Genomic DNA, 17,264 nt, shown 5'->3' with positions numbered 1-17,264 from the left:
TTCAGATTGGCTGCACACTATAAGATTACCTGCTTACAGCACAGCAGCCTGAGTGCCAAGAGTTCTACAATATTTATATGGGCATGTAGGTCATAGGAAGCTGAGCAAAGTGATGCCCTGATATCTGCGATCCGATGTCTTATGCCGGAGAAATCCACGGTTTTCTTACTGACGTCTTCCAGGCTCTGGAGAGGACGCTGCCTCCAGAGATCTTACATGAAGGGGAGTTGGTTACAGGAGAAATGAACTGTTTTCTTACAAACTCATTTGCTGCAGCTCTGCTATATTATTGCTCTGTCTGCCTGCGAGCTGGAACCTGCAGATGTGTCCGGTACAATCACACAGCTCTGCAGTGAGGGCAGAGAGCGGCCATTACACTGGTAACATTTCTTTCAGTTATAATAAATAGTGATGAGCGAATATACTCGTTACTCGAGCTTTCTCGAGCACGCTCGGGTGTCCTCCGAGTATTTTTTAGTGCTCGGAGATTGTTTTTCTTGCCGCACCTGAATGATTTACATCTGTTAGCCAGCATAAGTACATGTGGGGATTCCCTAGCAACCAAGCAACCCCCACATGTACTTATGCTGGCTAATAGATGTAAATCATTCAGCTGCGGCGAGAAAAACGAAATCTCTGAGCACTAAAAGATACTCGGAGGACCCCCGAGTGTGCTTGAGAAACGAGTATATTCGCTCATCACTAATAATAAACTCTTGGAGCAGATTCTCAGGGAGATCTACTTCTGGCCCATAGATCTGAACAGCTAATTTGCATATTAAAATATGGATTTCTCTTGAATAAGACATCGAATCACAGATATCAATGTGTCATTTCATTCAGCTTCCTATGACCTACATATACCCATTAATATGGCCTAGGAGAGTTGATCCTACTGAATCTATTCAGGTCAAGAAAATGCAAGGGAGCAGTGCACTGTCTGAATAACATTTTAGAAGTCTAATTGATTTTTACTTTTTTTTTTTTCTCCCCTAAAAAAAGGGACTAAAAAGTGCATTAAGAATTCTATATATGAACTAGCTCTTAATTATCGAAACTGAAGGAATGTCCATACGGAAAATACTAAAACTATATATATATATATATATATATATATATATATATATATATATATATATATATATATATATATATATATATATATATATAGTCTAAGGGTTTTTCTGTCTCTGTCCCGTTTATTCATTCGCTGATTGGTCGAGGCCGCCTGGGCCTCGACCAATCAGGGACGGGCACAGTATCGACGTAGAAATCCCGCGTCTCTGGTCGAGGCCTGGCGGCCTCGACCAATCAATCAGCGACGGGCACAGCATGGCGACGATGTCATAATGGAAATCCCACGTCTCTGGTCGAGGCCGCCAGGCCTCGACCAATCAGCGACGGGCACAGTATCGACGTCATAATGGTTGCCATGGCGACGATGATGTCATAAAGGTTGCCTCGACCAATCAGCGACGGGCACAGTATCGACGTAGATGTCATAATGGTTGCCATGGCGACGATGATGTCATAAAGGTTGCCTCGACCAATCAGCGACGGGCACAGTCTGCCGCGAATTCGCCTCGACCAATCAGCGACGGGCACAATATCGATGTAGATGTCATAATGGTTGCCATGGCGACGATGATGTCCTAAAGGTTGCCTCGACCAATCAGCGACGGTCCAGTCTGCCGCGAATTCTGGAATCATCATTGTCCATATACTACGGGGACATGCATATTCTAGAATACCCGATGCGTTAGAATCGGGCCACAGTCTAATGTGTCATATTTGTCTATGCCTATGGTAGGTTTTACCTATGCCTATGGTAGATTTTTTTAGTCATATTTGTCTGTACCTATGCCTATGGTAGATTTTGTACAGTGTGCGGGAAATCAGCGATTCCGCAAAATTAATGAACATGTTGGGTTTTTTTCCGCTGAAAAAATTGCAACACTTGCACACGTTTTGCGGATTACATAGAAGCGATTGGGAACCATATGTAAGCGTTTTTTTCACGTTTTTATAGCAAAAAAAAACGCGAAAAATACTGAACGTGTGCACATAGCCTTACAACTCCCTTCTCTGTGTACCTGAACTGTGAGAGGGAGGGTGATGTTTTGAGTGAGATAAGGCTAGAAGCTAATGTTAATATTGTCTACCTTGAGATAGTTTATAAACCCTCCTCTCACACATCCAGTACTATAGCAACCAGAGAATGCAGAGTAAAGGTACCTTCACACTAAGCGACGCTGCAGCGATATCGACAACGATGCCGATCGCTGCAGAGTCGCTGTGTGGTCGCTGGAGAGCTGTCACACAGACAGCTCTCCAGCGACCAACTATGCCGAAGTCCCCGGGTAACCAGGGTAAACATCGGGTTACTAAGCGCAGGGCCACGCTTAGTAACCCGATGTTTACCCTGGTTACCAGTGTAAATATAAAAAAAAAAACAAACAGTACATACTCACCTTCTGCTGTCTGTCACACGTCCCCCGCCGTCCGCTTCCTGCACTGACTGTGAGTGCCGGCCGTAAGGCACAGCGGTGACGTCACCGCTGCGCTCTGCTTTTACTTTACGGCCGGCACTCGCAGTCAGTGCGGGAAGCGGACGGCGGGGGACGTGTGACAGACAGCAGAAGGTGAGTATGTACTGTTTGTTTTTTTTACTTTTACAATGGTAACCAGGGTAAATATCGGGTTACTAAGCGCGGCCCTGCGCTTAGTAACCCGATATTTACCCTGGTTACCATTGTAAAACATTGCAGGCATCGTTGCTTTTGCTGTCAAACACGACGATACACGCCGATCTGACGACCAAATAAAGTTCTGAACTTTCAGCAACGACCAGCGATATCACAGCAGGATCCAGATCGCTGCTGCGTGTCAAACACAACGATATCGCTATCCAGGACGCTGCAACGTCACGGATCGCTATCGTTATCTTTGTAAAGTCGCTTAGTGTGAAGGTACCTTAACCCTTGTGGGCTATTATGTATCTATGGGTTTATGGCCCATTGTCTAATGTATGACTGATATCTTGGTCTCATCCTATCTTGAAAGCTGGCCACTTGAAGGGCAGGGTGAAACCAAATGTAACATAGTGCAAATCACTATATAAGGCCAGAGAAACATGACTAAGACAGAAGCATAAACTGGTGTCCCTGTACTTACATGTATACAGTGTTGTGATACCTGCATAATTGAGGACGCCCGTGCAGTGTTGTGAATTTTCCAGGGGTTCTCTGTCTTGGTGTTGCTTCTCTGATTTTCCAGACGGATGATGTTTATAAGCTCCTTGGTGATGGATGATGTGAGTATATGTACTTAATCATTATATGTATTTAATCCTTATGTGTACTTTCTATCTTAAAATATACAAATGTGTATGCAATCATACTATTGAATCATAGAATTCCTTTAATTTTGTATTTTTACATAAAATTGCGTTATATCGCAAGTAGTAGCCTTCTTTAAAGCCGTATCCGAACCTTAGTGATAAAAACTTGGCAATACAATGTGCTGCCATAATCTGCCATACCAATGCCTAGTGTGTTATCATGGTTGGAAACGGAATAACGGTTTTAACCCCTTCAAGTCGCGGCCCTTTTTCGTTTTTGCGTTTTTCGTTTTTCGCTTCCCTCCTTCCCAGGGCCATAACTTTTTTATTTTTCCGTCAATATGGTCATGTGAGGGCTTATTTTTTGCGGGACGAGTTGTAACTTTGAGCGACACCATTGGTTTTACCATGTCTTTTACTAGAAAACGGGAAAAAAATTCCACGTGCGGTGAAATTGCAAAAAAAAGTGCAATCCCACACTGTTTTTTTGTTTGGCTTTTTTGCTAGGTTCACTAAATGCTAAAACTAACCTGCCATTGTGATTCTCTGAGTCATTACGAGTTCAGACACCTAACATGTCTAGGTTATTTTTTATCCAAGTGGTGAAAAAAAATTCAAAACTTTGCTTTAAAAAAAAAAAAAAAAAAAAAAAGTGCCATTTTCCGATACCCGAAGCGTCTCCATTTTTCGTGATCTCGGGTCGGGTGGGGCTTATTTTTTGCATGCCGAGCTTACGGTTTTAATAATATCACTTTTGTGCAGATACGTTCTTTTGATCGCCCGTTATTGCATTTTAATGCAATGTCGCAGCGACCAAAAAAAGTAATTCTGGCGTTTCGATTTTTTTTTTCGCTACGCCGTTTAGCGATCAGGTTAATGCGTTTTTTTATTGATTGGGCGATTCTGAACGCGGCGATACCAAATATGTGTAGGTTTGATTTTTATTTTTTTTTATTGTTTTACTTAGGATGGGGCGAAAGGGGGGTGATTTAAACTTTTATATTATTTTTATATTTTTCATATTTTTAAAAACATTTTTTTTTTTTTTTACTTGTGCCATGCCTCAATAGAAGCTGGCACCACTCGATTGGCTCAGCTACATAGCAGCAATCGTGAGATCGCTGCTATGTAGCTGAATTGCAGGTGTGCTGTGAGCGCTGACCACAGGGGGGCGCTCACAGCAGGCCGGCATCAGTAACCATAGAGGTCTCAAGGACCTCTATGGTTACCATCCTGATGCATCGCTGACCCCCGATCATGTGACGGGGGTTGGCCATGACGTCAATCCCGGCCGGAAGGGCCGGTTAAATGCCGCTGTCTGCGTTTGACAGCGGCATTTAACAGGTTAATAGCGGCGGGTGAATAGCAATTTCACCCGCCACTATTGCGCGCACATGTCAGCTGTTCAAAACAGCTGACATGTCGTGACTTCATCAAAGGGGGAGACACGACATGCGCCGTACATGTACGGCGCATGTCGTGAAAGGGTTAAGCTACGTTTTCTTTTTTAATTGGAATAACTTCATATTAGTACAACAAGGTTATCTTCCAAGTTTCATTAACATCTTTTTAGGGATTCAGTATTTGAATTATAAAGTTGCTATGTAGGAATATATGGGTGTTCAACTTTCTTCCCAAAATAATCTCTGCTAATGGTAACCAGATCTTCCATCTAAATATAGCACAGTCAATGTCATCTGTCCTCGATCTAGCTTGCCATATAATAAATGGCTCCATACAATGTAGCTGGCTCTGCTGAAGTCAAATTTTCACTTCCAGGATGGATGATAATTCTTCGGTTTGGGTTTGTTGGGGATAACCCTTGGAGTACTGTACTGTTAAGCTGGGTTCACACTGCGTTGTGTGAACCCGTTTAACGGACTACGTTACACCGCGGCATAACGCGGTGTAACGTAGTCCGTTAACGCCTCCATTACTTGCAATGGCGAACGCATCGCTAGCGCACGCCCACAATGGCGTGACGGACCCGAGACGCGGGCTGCAGCGTTTCCGGGTCCGTCACTAGTAGCGCACTGCTAGCGCAGATGGAGCTAGCAGATGCTCCATCTGCGCTAGCGCAGTGCCAAAGTCGGCACTTGCGTTCGTGCAGTCTGTTTAACGGATTTGTTGAACGGACTGCACAACGCAAGTGTGAACCTTAGCTTCAAACGTTGGACCTCTGCCTGGTCTGTCAAATTTTCTTCACGCCACCAGTAGGAAAGTGCTTTAAAGGGAACCTGTTACCCCGTTTTTTCAATATGAGGTAAAAATACCGTTAAATAGGGCCTGAGCTGTACTTTCCAATAGTGTATTTTTTTGTCCCCTGATTCCCCACCTATGCTGCCGAAATACCTTACTAAAGTTGCCGTTTTCGCCTGCAAATCACGCTGGTCAAATGGCCGTGTTTAAATCTTAAATCCCTGTTTCTCTCCCACCCCCCCCACCCCCCCCCCCCCACCCCCCGCTCCTCGGCGTGTCTGACGTAAATTCGATCTGCTTCGCACAGATCGCGCTCTTTTTTTGGCAGTTGCGCAGTGCATTCTGCTCTTGCGCCTGCGCATTATGCTTTGCCCAACTGTGGGCCTAGCATACAGCGCATCACTGCGCATGCACTGAATGCCCACCAAATCGGACCCTTAGGTGCCCCGCCCACCAAATCGGACCCAGAGTGACCCCGCCCACCAAATCGGGCCCTGAGGGTCAAAGTAACCCTTGAAGGTCAAATTGACCCCCGATGGTCAAAGTAACCCACAAGGGTCAAATTGACCCCTTAGGGTCAAAGTGACCCCCTGGACCCCTGAGGGTCAAAGTGACCCCTGAAGGTCAAATTGAACCCCAGGGACCCCCGAGGCTCAAAGTGACCCTTAACGACCCCCGAGGGTCAAAGTGACCCCCGAGGATCAGTGACCCTCGGGGACCCCAATTGTCAAAGTAACCCCCGAAGGTCAAAATGACCCCGAGGCTCAAATTGACCCCCAGTGACCCTCAAGGGTGAAAGTGACCCCCCCCCAGGGTCATATTGACCCCCAATGGTTAAATTGACCCCTGTGGAGCCGAGGGTCAAAGTGACTCCCGAGGGTCAGTGACCCCCCCCCCCCCAGGGACTCTTGAGGGTCAAAGTGACCTCCGAGGATCGAATTGACCCCCAGGACCCCTAAGGGTCAAAGTGACCTCTGCAGGTGACCTCCGCAGGTCAAATTGAACTCCAGGGACCCCTAAGGGTCAAAGTGACCTCCGCAGGTGACCTCCGCAGGTCAAATTGAACTCCAGGGACCCCTAAGGGTCAAACTGACCCCAAGTGTCAAATTGATCCCCAGGGACCCCGAGGCTGAAATTGACCCCCAGCGACCCTCAAGGGTCAAATTGACCCCCAAGGATCAAATTGACCCCCATGGACCCCGAGGGACTAAGTGACCCCTGAGGATCAAATTGACCCCCAGGGACCTCCAAGGGTCAAAGTGACCCCCGAGGGGCTACAACTACCAAGCCAGCGCCTGAGGGGAACCCAAGTGTGAAAGTCTTGCAGGGGCAGCCTGGGCACCATTCCAAAGCACTATCTGTAGTTCCTTCAGGAAATACCCATCTAGTTATTAGGCTTTTTTCCTGCGGCCCGAACCGCTGCACGCACAGACTCCAGTGAGGCGTCATTTCAAAGCCAGCGTCCACGAGAGGTGTGCTAAGTATTTTTCGTGTCGATCGGATTTGTAGTTTTGGCGCAATTTGCGTTTGAAATTTTTTTTTCCCGTCATTGGAATGTATTGTCTCAATGTATTTCAATGGGGAAATTTTCAGACCCAGTTACTATGCCAATGCCAACGCCTACGAACTCTACATGACCCCACCAGGACACAGGTTTTGCCAGATATCAGCTCTTAAAGTGAAAGGAACAGCACAGCACAAATGCAAATCTAGCTTAATCACATTACCATGCCGGTGAAAGAGAACATGCACTAAAGTGGATGTAGAAGCCCACTGTGCCCCCTAAGGGACCCCAGGCAGTATTGCCGCCCCTAAAGGACACCGGGCAGTATTGCGGCTCCTAAAGGACCCCAGGCGGTTTTAAGGCCCCAAAGGGACCCCAGGTAGTTTTAAGGCTTCTAAGGGACCCCGGGCAGTTTTAAGTTGAAAGTGGCCTCGGGGACCCCCGAAGGTCAAAGTGACCCACAAGGGTGACCCCGCCCACCAAATTAGACCCTGAGGTGCCCCACCCTCAAAATCGGACCCAGAGTGACCCCCGCCCATCAAATCTGTCCCTGAGGTGCCCCCGCCCATCAAATCTGTCCCAGAGTGACCGCGCCCACCAAATCGGACCTAGATTTACCCTGAGGGGCTACAACTACCAAACCAGCGCCTGAGGGGCACCCAAGTGTGAAAGTCTTGCAGGGGCAGCCCGGGCACCATTCCAAAGCACTATCTGTAGTTCCTTCAGGAAATACCCATCTAGTTTTAAAATTGCTTTTCATTTCAGACAGATTTTTATTTTATTGAATCAGCTTTGGCTTTAAGTACTGTAGTTTTTAATAATCTAAGATTTCTAATTTTGCATTAAATAATTAAATTAAAATATATAAATATTTTAGTTTTAAAGGGAAGGTACCGTGTTTGAAGATCATTAGTAAATCACTGTAATGTAGCATAACATGCTGTTATAACCAAGTTTTGAATGCATGTGAAATGTATTTCGTGTGTTATGAGTTTACAGAAGGCACTGGGGGCTTACATCTTGTGTTCACAGAAGTACCACGACACTATCAGTGTCATAATACGGCACCCCATGATCATAGGAGATAATAGACTGCCGCTGACCCTATCTCTAACATTGCAGCCGCATTAGCAGTAAGCTGGGCACACCTCTGTGGGCTGCACAATTCACTGCTGTAGGTGTGACTGGCCGCCATTTTATTATAGTCCAGTGCTATCTGCCAAGCTCCACTTAGGCTACTTTTACACTTCCGTTGGTACGAGAACTGTGCAAACCGTCGACCCGACAAACCGACGGACTTTGTGCTAAATGTAGCACAACGTGGGCAGCGGATTCATCTTTATCCATTACGCTCCCTGTGTCTCACCCCTACTATTCCATGTGTATCTCTCTCCCCATCATTCTCCATGTGTCTCACTCATCATTCTACATGTCTCTCTCTCTCTCCCATCAGTCTCTCTCAGCCATATTAATGTATCTCTCCCCTCCGTCCACAATGCCAGGCCAGTCACTGCAGACCTGGATCTCCTTCTTATGTGATAGATGGATGAGTCACAGACAGCTCGCTCAGATATTGCTGCTCCATACACACCACATGTCTTCACTCTTCCTCAGGTCCATGATGCTGCTGAGTCCACCATCTTCTGCTCCTCTGTAAACAAGCTGTGCTTCTGATGCAGTAACTGCTGGTGATAGCAGATCACAGGGCAGTCTCCCACAAAATGCCGCTGCCCTGTGATGCTGCTCTTCATTCTGCCCCAGGGATACTAGACCACCCAAAATGGGAGGGAAATAGTGATGTCAGCAGTTACTGCCCCAATTTTCCAGCTAACAGTAAAGCTGGTAAATGTCTCACTATAGCTGCTTGAGGTCTAAAACAGAAAATGCTCCCCCTAGTGGTCAATATATATATTTATAAGAAAATATAAAATACTAGATGGTGGCCTGATTTTAACTCATCGGGTATTCTAGAATGTGCATGTCCACGTAGTATATTGCACAGCCCACGTAGTATATTGCCCAGCCACATAGTATATTGCCCAGTTACGTAGTATATTGCCCAGTGATGTAGTATACAGCACAGAGCCACGTAGTATATTGCACAGCGAAGTAGTATACAGCACTGAGCCACGTAGTATATTGGCCAGTCACGTAGTATATTGCCCAGCCAGGTGTGTCACAGGTTAAAAAATAAAAAAATAAACATATACTCTTCCGAGGGCCCCTTGTAGTCCACTGCAGCTTCCGGTCCCAGGGTTGGTATGAGCACAGGACCTGTGATGACGTCGCGGTCACATGACCGTGACATCATGGCAGGTCCTTCTCCCATACCATCTTTGCCACCGGAACCTGCAACGGAAGATGGCGTCCGGCGCGAGCAACTACGGAGGGTGAGAATAGCAGGTTTTTTTTGTTGTTGTTTTTTTTAACATTACATTTTTTACTATTGATGCCGCATAGGCAGCGTCAATAGTAAAAAGTTGGGGACACACAGGGTTAATAGCGGCGGTAAAGGAGTGTGTTACCCGCGGCATAACGCGGTCCATTACCGCCGGCATTAACCCTGTGTTAGCGGTGACCGGAGGGGAGTATGCGGGCGACAGGCACTGACTGCGGGGAGTAAGGAGTGGCCATTTTCTTCTGGACTGTGCCCGTCGCTGATTGGTCGCGGCCGCCATGACAGGCAGCTGGCGAGACCAATCAGCGAATGAATAACCGGGACAGACGGAAGTGACCCTTAGACAATTATATAGTAGATTTTTCATATAATGTTTGCAAACATTGCATTAATACATTTTTTTTTTTTTTACTATTTTAAGCTTAATTTCACAAAAAAGCAAACTACAAGAAAACTGGTGGCACCTTCCCTTTAAAGAGAAACTATCAATTCTTTTAAATTAATATTTTTGTTATATAAAAAAATGTAAATAGGTCTTTATTATATTTTTTAGTTTTTGTAACTATTCCTACACTAAACTGTCCCTAAATTACTCAGTTGCAAAAAGGCAACTCACTGTCCCTTGCTAAGCTATCCTCCTAAACCGTTTTCACATTGAAGACGCTTTAGTCCAATGAATGCGCATGCACACGCGTCCCCGGGCATCACATGAGTGCTTAGCTCACTTCTCATGGGAAGCGAGCCAGCGCTCAGCTGTACTGAATGCATGGCAGCCGTGCCATCCCACGCACGGCGCCATGTAATCTACTGCGCTGCAACCCCAGGAGACATCTCCCGAGGCTTCAGCGTATTTACACTCAGACCGATGCTGCCTGTGCAGCATCGCTCTGTATACCACGATGGTCATCAGCCGGCGTGCACGTGCATCCCGGCATTTGTTCAGTTGCGGGCCGGCCCAGAAGAGGAGCTTTGTGGGTTGACAGGAGGGTAATTAAGAATTTTTTTTATTTTTAAACCGGTCCAAATGGGTTCAGGGAGGAGGGGGGTCCCAAAAAAAAAGATAAAGGTAAATGATAGTTAATCTTTAAATGACTTCTTGTTTTGGTTGTTATATTGTTTTAATTTCTGTATCTTTTTTTCACAATTAAAAAAAAATTGGTTACAGGAATTTTGAACAATGCCCTTCAAATCTTTAGTAAAGAAAAATAAAAGAGAATCTACAGTACCAGAGAATGAAGAAATACAAGGAACCCCTGGCAAAAATAAGGACATGACAAAATTAACTTCAGCACAAACAGTTTGAGACAACTAATTCTCATTCAACTACAAGATTTTTAGCATTGTCTCTTGCATTTCACAATAAGAAGAAACCAAAAAGTGGTGAAAATTTAAAGAAATGTATATGCACTGAAGACTTATTGAAAGCTGCTACTAGAGTGTTTGAAAGAAGTCCAAACACTGAAGTGAATTCAAGCGTTAGTAGTGGGAGCTTCTGGTGCAAGCTTGCAGAAGAAGTAGCGCCAAAAACCAAAACGCACAGAAAAAAACTTATCCGAAATTATAGCTTAGCATGTAGACACCTCTGGGACACAGATTTCAACTTTAGAGAATGTATTATGAAAGTCACCAACAAAGATAAATGTGAAAAACAAGGAATCCCACGGCAACCTCTTCTTTCTCGAACTATCGGTGAACAAAGTCTGCCTACATTAAATGAACAAAAACCAGAACTGGAGAATGAAATTATGAAGGGTTGTGATGACAGTGCTCTTGGTAAATACAACAAGAGTGAAGCAGTGTCTGATGACATGGAATCATTCACTGGAGACAACAGTTACTGCTCAGAGAAAAGGCTACATGTAAGTAATTCAACTGGTAAGGATGAATTTGTGGTTTATGAGCCCAAAAATATTACCAATAACAATGTTTACGCAAAAATACTGACAAAATTAACACCAACTGAAGCATTTGAGATTCTGAAGAAAGGTGATAAGTGTAGGGTGACCAATTTGCCACCACTTAATCCACAGCATGATGATGTGTTTTACTTTTACAAAGAAGGAAAAGCAAGGGATTACATAGCAGACCAATAGCAGACCAATTGCAGTTTGATTACATCTCCAGGAACAAGTATACCTTTAAAGGGGAAACATGCTTCAAGGTTATATACAAGCCAAGACACCCACCAGAAGAGGCATGTGAACTTTTTGAAAAGTACATTTTTAGCCTCGGTCAAACTGATAAGTTGCAGGCTAATTTAGTACTTTGGAAATCCAAATACAATGCAGCTTAAAGCCCATGGTAATCACAAACACTACAAGAACAAGATATTTTTTACTACTGCACCATCACATCGTTAAAGAACAGAAGGAAAGTTTATAAAGCACAGTGTACACGTTTCATACCTCCACAATATGAAGCTGCTTTAGGACCACGTGATGTAAAGCAGGCACAAAACAGTGCTATGAGAGAGTGTGTAAAGCGTCGTTTGTGCCAAGATGATGTTTATTCCATAGTTGAATTGGAGCGCTTGTTTGGTGGTTTTGTAAAGCAGCTAGATGTCCTACATGATTTCTATTGTATCCTTGCAAAAGAAAAACTAATAGAAGAAGCGAATACATTTGCAAAACACAAGGACAGCAACTTTAGTTGTGACACAACTTTCGAGTTTGGTGATTTTTATTCGACTGTCACATTTAACCACCCTGCTTTTCAAAATGCATTTGTAATTCCAATTTTCATATTGATGCACCAAAAGAAAGATGAAGGTACACACAGAGTTCTTCAATTTTATTTCTGAAAAGTGTCCAGCATTTAACAGCAACATGGTGAAAAATCATTACTGACCGTGAAAAGGCAATTACAAACAGTATAGATGCACAGCTTCCCCAGGTTAAACGATTCCTGTGTTGGAACCACATGAGGAAAGATGTGCAATACTGGACGCAAAGGCACGGTGGACAACAAATGGACAAATTAACCTATGAAAGCTGTATTTACAGTTTAATGAACAGCAAGACACCAAACGAATATGTAAGTAAGTTAGAAGAACTTGGCCAACATTGGACAGAAGAATTCCTCACTTACTATAAGAAGCACCTGGAATCAGATATCCTCAATTACTGTGCATGGTGGCTTTTAGAAGAACACAACATGTTCAAAGAACCTTCAGGAATAACAACAAATCAAAGTGAGAGTTTTAATTCTGTGCTAAGAAGCCTTCATGATGGGAAAGAAATAAACATGGAAGATTTTGTTCTGTCTATGTTTTACTTAACTTCTTACTACATGAAGGAAGTTCTGAGAGGGAGATGTGGACTGGGTAACTTCAACCTGAAAGGAGAGTTCCGAGCTCTTAACCCAGCTGATGTATCATTTCCTGAAGTACTGGTAACACCAGAAGCCTTGGTGGAATTTGTAAAGGATCAAAAACTTGTGATCACAAAAGAAAATGCATGTAAAACAGGAAGCCATCTGCCAAGAAGAACAATGGCAGAAGACATTCTCAATACACCAGGTGGTATTGTGTTGGTGCCACAGCAGAAAGTATTCCTCGTTAAAGGTTTTAAAAATGAATGTTACAATGTTACATTGTGCAACTTTTCCCAAAGACTTCTTGTTCATGTCCATCATCCAGACAGTGTCACCACATTATGGCAGTTCAGCTATCAGTGGGATTGGATCCAAGGGAAGAGACAGATGAAGGAAATCTCAGCAGGTTGTACAAAAAACAAAGGGGAAAAGGAAAAAGTGGACGGAAGTTCACTTCAAAACCATCATTGACATCTCCAGCTGATGACTCAATCCAAAGCATGAATTGAAATAATAGAGACGAGGAGGCAATACTTACAACACAAGTTATGCCAGGATACAGTGCACGAACTGCAACAATTGTTAAAATAGCACCACCTGAACCATCCGTAGGTATGTCTAAACTTCATGTCATAACCCCAAAAAAGGTTATTCCAGCAAGTAAGTCAAAAGCGGTCATTGTCAAAAAGAAACTTAATTTCCAAAAGCCTCTGAAAACATCAACCCCAAAACGAAGTATAAGATCAGAGGGAGAATCACTGAAATACTACAAACCCAGTGGAATGAAGTCAATCAGTGCAATTGCTGAGACTCATGCACATAAACTACCAAATGATGTTATCGCTGAAGTGGACCGTATAATGATCAAGAAGTTTAACATGGATACTTTAAGTGGACAGCAGTGGCTGGATGACATAACTATTGATGCATACTTGGCACTACAATGTAGTGTAGCCATGGGGAAAAACCCTCACCTGAAATTTGCCTACATTCCATGTAACTTTGTTGATGCAGTTTGCAAGAAGTGGACAAAAAGCAAAACACCCTATCACACTACAATGATACATGGGAAGAGAAAACACATATGGCACAAGGATATCATATTAATACCTTGCTTTATATTTGGCAACCATTGGGTGCTAACAATAGTGTTGCCAAAATATAGAAGTGTCTATTATATTGACAGCAAGTACAGTGCTGAGGATAAGACAGTTGTACAGGCAGTTCATGTTCTTCTGAAGGTGTTATCCCATTTGTGTGAAGGAGAGCCATATAACAAAACATGGACATGGGTGAAGCCAGTTGATGTCCTGATACAGAAGGATGGCTCCAGTTGTGGAGTTTGTATCTGGGCACATGTTATAGCAAATGGGACCACCATTGGACTTAACCATGATTAAGTACAGAACTTTCGTGATTGTATTTCTACTGAATTACAAGCAGTGGTTCCAGGCACGGTGAAAGTTACCACAGTTACTGGTGATACAACTGTGACACTCCCAGAAGTAAGTAGTCAATGGTGGTCAGATGCAGATTTTACACCAACAGTCCAACCAGGACCTCGAAACTTTTGTACTATTAACTGAATGACTAATTTATGTAATACAACTTGGGAAGCCAATTCAAGCATCTGTTATGCAGGAGTGAATTGTTGCCAGCCTAATAGAAATGTGTGTTGCACAGAGGAAGATATGAAAATGGTTTTCTGTGAATTTACATGCCAAGATTGGTACCACAAAGCATGTGAAGGACTATCTGATAAACAATTACCATCTATGTACAAATGCAGAAAATGTCAAAATGCTGAATTGGAGGTGTAAAGTACCTTTTCCTTGTTGGTATGTAACATTATTAAGCAACTTATGTTTTAAGTGTAAACAGAATGTTTTATTTTTTAAAGAGTAACTATCATTTTTGTTTAAGCAACATTTATTCTCTCCCCAAAAAATTTTGAATAGATCTTTTTTTCTTTTATTACACTTTTCACACAACCTACAATAATCTGCCCCTAAATCACTAATTTTAAAACATGCAACTGTGCCTCGCTAAACTATCCTCCTAAAGCGTAATCAGATTGAAGACGTTTTAGGAGAATGAATGCCCGAGGATGCGCGTGCACGTGCATTCCAGCAACTGTTCAGTTGCACTTTGGCCCAGAAGAGGAGCCTCGTGGGCCGACAGGAGGGAAAGTAAGAAGTTTTTTTATTTTAAACAGGTCCTAAGGGGGTTCTAGAAAAAAAAAAACTTCAAACATGATCTTTACTCTTTAATATGGTTTTGTCAAGTATTCGTAATCCATTCAGTTGTGTAAAAGTTAAATATTTCTCACAAATAAAATAATTTTATGTAACTTAGACTTGATGCTATGTTTTGATTTGTTTTAAGTAAGGTTAGGTCAATATTCGTAATCCGTTCAGTCATGTAAGTGTTCACTTAATTATTTTTCTGTAATGAAAATACTTTTATGTACCTTATACTTCATCATCTAATCTAGGATTCAGCATTCATTTCAAATCTACAGTAAGGCTACTTTCACACTAGCGTTAACTGCATTCCGTCACAATGCGTCGTTTTGCCGAAAAAACGCATCCTGCAAAAGTGTTTGCAGGATGCGTTTTTTTTACCATTGATTAACATTAAGCGACGCATTGTGACGGATTGCCACACGTCGCACCCGTCGTGCGACGGTTGCGCCGTGCTGTGGCGGACCGTCGGGAGCAAAAAACGCTACATGTAACGTTTTTTGCTCCTGACGGTCCGCTTTTTCCGACCGCGCATGCGCGGCCGGAACTCCGCCCCCACCCTTCCGCACTTCCCCGCACCTCACAATGGGGCAGCGGATGCGCTGGAAAAATGCATCCGCTGCACCCGTTGTGCGGCGGAGACAACGCTAGCGTCGGGAACCTCAGCCCGACGCACCGCGACGGACTGAGCCCGACGCTAGTGTGAAAGAAGCCTAACATATACAGGTCCTTCTCAAAAAATTAGCATATTGTGTTAAATTTCATTATTTACCATAATGTAATGATTACAATTAAACTTTCATATATTATAGATTCATTATCCACCAACTGAAATTTGTCAGGTCTTTTATTGTTTTAATACTGATGATTTTGGCATACAACTCCTGATAACCCAAAAAACCTGTCTCAATAAATTAGCATATTTCACCCGTCCAATCAAATAAAAGTGTTTTTTAATAACAAACAAAAAAACCATCAAATAATAATGTTCAGTTATGCACTCAATACTTGGTCGGGAATCCTTTGGCAGAAATGACTGCTTCAATGCGGCGTGGCATGGAGGCAATCAGCCTGTGACACTGCTGAGATGTTATGGAGGCCCAGGATGCTTCAATAGCGGCCTTAAGCTCATCCAGAGTGTTGGGTCTTGCGTCTCTCAACTTTCTCTTCACAATATCCCACAGATTCTCTATGGGGTTCAGGTCAGGAGAGTTGGCAGGCCAATTGAGCACAGTAATACCATGGTCAGTAAACCATTTACCAGTGGTTTTGGCACTGTGAGCAGGTGCCAGGTCGTGCTGAAAAATGAAATCTTCATCTCCATAAAGCATTTCAGCCGATGGAATCATGAAGTGCTCCAAAATCTCCTGATAGCTAGCTGCATTGACTCTGCCCTTGATGAAACACAGTGGACCAACACCAGCAGCTGACATTGCACCCCACACCATCACTGACTGTGGGTACTTGACACTGGACTTCAGGCATTTTGGCATTTCCTTCTCCCCAGTCTTCCTCCAGACTCTGGCACCTTGATTTCCGAATGACATGCAAAATTTGCTTTCATCAGAAAAAAGTACTTGGGACCACTTAGGTAAAGTGGCTTTACCTGGGGAATGCGGCACCTGTAGCCCATTTCCTGCACACGCCTGTGCACGGTGGCTCGGGATGTTTCCACACCAGACTCAGTCCACTGCTTCCTCAGGTTCCCCAAGGTCTGGAATCGGTCCTTCTCCACAATCTTCCTCAGGGTCCGGTCACCTCTTCTCGTTGTACAGCGTTTTCTGCTACATTTTTTCCTTCCAACAGACTTACCATTGAGGTGCCTTGATACAGCACTCTGGGAACAGCCTATTTGTTGAGAAATTTCTTTCTGGGTCTTACCCTCTTGCTTGAGGGTGTCAATGATGGCCTTCTTGACATCTGTCAGGTCGCTAGTCTTACCCATGATGGGGGTTTTGAGTAATGAACCAGGCAGGGAGTTTTTAAAAGCCTCAGGTATCTTTTGCATGTGTTTAGAGTTAATTAGTTGATTCAGAAGATTAGGGTAATAGGTCGTTTAGAGAACCTTTTCTTGATATGCTAATTTATTGAGACAGGTTTTTTGGGTTATCAGGAGTTGTATGCCAAAATCATCAGTATTAAAACAATAAAAGACCTGACAAATTTCAGTTGGTGGATAATGAATCTATAATATATGAAAGTTTAATTGTAATCATTACATTATGGTAAATAATGAAATTTAACACTATATGCTAATTTTTTGAGAAG

General features: G+C 43.5%; 1 protein-coding gene across 1 annotated transcript in view; it reads left to right on the top strand.

The window, feature by feature from the left end:
• Nucleotides 1–17,264, top strand: part of FEM1B (fem-1 homolog B) — a 28,676-nt gene that overhangs the window by 834 nt on the left and 10,578 nt on the right.

This window comes from Ranitomeya variabilis, chromosome 5 (assembly GCF_051348905.1).
Source record: "Ranitomeya variabilis isolate aRanVar5 chromosome 5, aRanVar5.hap1, whole genome shotgun sequence".
Lineage (NCBI taxonomy): Eukaryota > Metazoa > Chordata > Amphibia > Anura > Dendrobatidae > Ranitomeya > Ranitomeya variabilis.
Note: the sequence above shows the minus strand (reverse complement) of the source record. Positions and strands in the feature narration are given on the sequence as shown.